The sequence below is a fragment of the Hydra vulgaris genome, chromosome 11 (assembly GCF_038396675.1).
Source record: "Hydra vulgaris chromosome 11, alternate assembly HydraT2T_AEP".
In the NCBI taxonomy this organism is placed as follows: Eukaryota; Metazoa; Cnidaria; class Hydrozoa; order Anthoathecata; family Hydridae; genus Hydra; species Hydra vulgaris.
Genome location: NC_088930.1, coordinates 7,690,001 through 7,694,395, shown reverse-complemented (window position 1 = coordinate 7,694,395; position 4,395 = coordinate 7,690,001). Strand labels below are relative to the sequence as shown.

The window sequence follows — 4,395 nt, the reverse complement described above, 5'->3', positions numbered from 1 at the left end:
TTAATAAATATAGGAATAAAAAAAATTAGGTTTCGACTCATCACTGTTTACTCAGAAATTTCATTACAAGATAGGTGATACAAATTAAGAGGTGTCACAAAAGTTTAAACAATTTTATTTAGGATCAATTATTTGCTAAGTAATTAATAAACTCTGGGCAAAACATTTTTTTATTTTTAAATAAAGTTAAAATGAGTAGTTTAAAATCAAAAAATTCATCACAACATCATCAGGCAGCTTTTAATTCATTAAAAATCAACTTGAAATATTGTAAATTTTAAATTAATTTCAATTGCGTACAAATGGGTCGAAAATCAGTTTCTAGTGAGATCAAGTGTTAAGTTATTGGTATGGCGAGGACAAAAAATCATACAAACGTTCAAATAGGCAAACTACTTCACGTTTCTGAATATGTTCGAATTGCGTTCGAATTGCGTTCGAAAAACCATCAAAACCTGAGAACTTAGCAAGGACGTCTCCGACATGCCGCGTACTGGAAGACCATCCAAACTTAGCAACCGTGACAAAAGTGGTATATTCAGAATGAGCAGAGAAAAACTCAGACTCAGCTACAAAAAGCTAGCACAAATCTAAATGAGTCAAAAACTAATCCAAAAGTTAGCAGAGAGCTCGTGAGACGAACATTGTTGGACAAAGGTATTGGAACGTACATAGCTGCTAGAAAACCTATTCTTTCAATCACGGATAAACGTAAACGACGACTGTTGTCCAAAGAAAAGCTAGACTGATCTGTAGAACAGTTGGCAAAAGTTATTTGGAGTGCTGAAACTAATTTTCAAGTCGAAAACCGCAAGGGAAGAATCAAAATCATGTCAAAAGATTTGCAATTGAGAAATATTCAGACAGGTTTTTGCAACATCGTCGACAAGGCGGTGGAGGTTCGGTTGGCATCTGGGGGTGTTTTTCTCACAAAGGTAAAGGCTTCTGTGAGCTGTAAGAAGGCCGAATTAATCAATACACTTAAAAGAACACATTGAAAACGTGTTTAGTTCTAATAATCAGACACTTGTATGGCAGAAGCAAGCAATTCATTTTTCAACTAGACGGGGCTTTTGCTCACACAGCTCACTCAATCAAAGAATATTTTTTGAAAAAAAAAGTCAATGTGATGCCCTGGTGCCCTAGATCACCAGATCTCAACCCAATTGAAAATATTTGGTCTTGGATCAATCAACTGACATACCATGAAATTCAATCAACTCAGCATTTGAAGCAACTTTTGAATGAGTACTGGGAGAAGGTACCTCGCGTGATGTGCATAAAAATTTTTGTTCAAATGTTGCAATTCGTTTAAACTTTTGTGCTTCTTATTTTTCCTATATGATTTTTTGTAATTGTTTTTTTCTAACTAAATAAAAATTTTTAAAATATGTTTATATTCATTTTAAAGCTAATTACTTTTTCTTTAATAAATAAAATAAATTAATTTGATATCATTTTACAGTTTTTTTTTTATTAAACAAAAACCAAACACTTTTGATATAAATTCTGCAATCGTTTAAACTTTCGTGAATAGCTGTATAATAACACGAATATTACATGAGGACACAAAAACATCACGATCTTTTTTTGAAGAATGAACTGAGTACAAGACTAAATACTACAATATGAAAGCTCTAGACTAAATAGAGACTAAATACTACAATATGAAAGCTCAGAAACCCACTCGGAGGATAAAAAAACTACCTTGAGCACAATAATAATAAAATAACTAGGCTTTAGTACAATGACATTAAAATAACTAAATATCTGATTAACACACTAAAATAATATTTAAGATAAACGCGCTATAGAGGTATACATTTGACAAGCGACTAAAACCGCGAACGCAACATCTAACTCGCAACGCAAAATCTAAGCGTGAATAGAGAACGTAATACGTGCACAAACAAATAAATCGAGTATGTTACTATCATATGAACACCTGCAAAAACAATAACCAACACTGGAACGTTCAAATTGACAATCATTATGGTAGGCAATAAATGCCTTTCATACCTAATACTTAATACCTAATACTATAAACTCTTAATTCTCGGCGTCAGAAAAAACCAGACGAAAATTAACATAAGAATGTACGAACTACTCAGGCTGTCATGGAGAGCCACTCATATTAATGGTGCTATTTTGACATCTTTTTTAACTCTATTAGATACCTGAACATACAGAACGTACCTGTAACAGAACAGATACCTGAATATACAGAACGTTCGATCAATTCAACCAAAAATTGGTTCTGTTCCATGTTATCTGACCTAAAGCCTCCAGCAAAGTTCTTGATCAGAACAATTTATTAACCTCCTCATGAACATCATTGTTGGCTATGACCAGCATAACTAACTGTTTTGTTAAATATCAAACATGGCACTGCATGGCAACAAAAGTGGCTTGTCTAAGTTTTGTGTAACGTTCCCTTTTTTTAAACGATAATTTAAAGACCGCTAAGTCCTTTGAAGTTGACTTGTCTATCATATAGGATTTGAGGAACCAGACCCCATAGCATATAGATATAAAGAATGCTGCTGTTTTTACATCTTCTTCGTTTTTAAAATTTTTATTACTTGGGCTATTATCTTAGTTGTACTCATGGTCACCAGGTTAAGAGAATCATCCATTAACCATAAGAATAAATGATTATTAAATATATAAGAAAAACTTACAACTGTATTTTTCCATAAAAAAAAAGTTATTAATAATATACTTTAATTGTGTCTGGCTTCATTCTAGGCTCCATGTTGATGAAAATGAAATCCTGATACATCTACTCCTAAAAAGAAGACAACTAGATCAAAGAACTTTTTATAGTTAGCTCTGTTAAATGTCTCTGAGGTCAAGGCCATCTTACCAAACTACATCGTCTTCCTTACAATGTTTTACAATTATTATCACACCTGTAGCTCATTTCAATCAAACATGATGATCTTCTTGTATTTTTTAATTACCTACTCACTAAACATTGAACAGTTGGTAAGTAGTTGGCCCGATCCTAATAACCAACTATTAGCTACAGTTGGGCCAACAGTCGGCTATTTAGTTGGTACTGCCAACTGTTTCATAAACTGTTGGTACCATTAACGGCCAAACTAACATTAACTGTTATTAATTTTTACTATAAGTAGTAAAATTAATACTTTGCTTTGTTTTAAATTGTCTAAAGTAAAACCAAGTTAACAGTGCTTGACACAGACATTAACACTGCTTGACACTAAATTCTGGCAAGTAAGTTTTCTGCTCGCTGAGCAGCATTTCTTAGATTTTATCAACGATTAATTTCATTTTGCCTAGATCTATCTCTTTCACTTGACAACAACTATTTTCAAGTTGCCTATTAGCATTTACATTAATAACTTCTTTGAGCCTAATATTATCCATTTCAATTTCACTATTGTCATTAAACATATTACCAGTAATATTACTATTGTTACAACTGAATAATAAAAAATGTAAAAGAATCTTACAAATTCTGATCTTTTCTAATCAAAGACATTTAAACTTAAGATTTATTGAAATCCATATCTTTTTATGTTTATATACATAAGTCGTTTATCAAAAATATTAAACAATGTTTATTTACATCAATTATTTTTAATTTAAAAAAAAATCTAGATCACAATGCACAAAGTTATTTAAGTAAGTAATCAACAAATTATTGACTGTAATCTGTTGATCACTTTCGCGTCAACAAATTACAGTCATTTTTCCATGTTAAATACATAAAATATATATCTAATATAAAATAAATCCAATAGAAAATAAAGATAAAATAGTAGATTTAGTCAAATCAGTACCAATTACTGTGTGAAGTGATTAAAAAACACTTCTGTTCTTTCCAATTGCACTAAAAAATAAAACAAAACTTGCTTAGCTGAGTTGCCTAGTACTTAAGAATCTGAAAACAAATAAGTTAAAAACCAAGAAAAAACAAACATTTATTTATTTTAACTGCTGTATTTAAACAAATTAAATTAAACAAAGAACAACGCCAATTCTCCTTAAAGACTAAGAAAAAATTTTCAGCACAAATTTGCTTGCAGACCTTGCTTGTAAAACCATGTGAATAAGAAACTTGTTTAGAAAAGCCTAGAAACTACTTAAGAATGACATTTGCAACGTTGAAGTTTAGAAATTGACTGGACTAATTATTAGTAGATGTTTTTAAAAAATTCATAAAAATTTACAATACTTTGATCTTCTATAATATAGAAGAACAAAGTATTGTAAATTTTTATGAATTTTTTCGATACATTATTTTTCAATTCTTATATGACATTTTTATTTGTATTTACTTATTTGTAACAGTTTTTCATTTCAGATTTATCATATGATGGATTCATGCGATATAGACTATATCGCATGAATTCATCATATGATAAA

At 30.5% G+C, this 4,395-nt stretch overlaps 1 long non-coding RNA gene across 1 annotated transcript in view; it reads right to left on the bottom strand.

The window, feature by feature from the left end:
- Window positions 1-3,633: 3,633 nt before the first annotated feature.
- The window catches only part of LOC136087180 (uncharacterized), a 6,496-nt gene continuing 5,734 nt past the window's right edge, over window positions 3,634-4,395 (bottom strand). Inside the window, exon 3 of the long non-coding RNA XR_010641600.1 lies at window positions 3,634-3,859. This is a non-coding gene — a long non-coding RNA (uncharacterized LOC136087180). The remainder of the gene's footprint in view (window positions 3,860-4,395) is intronic.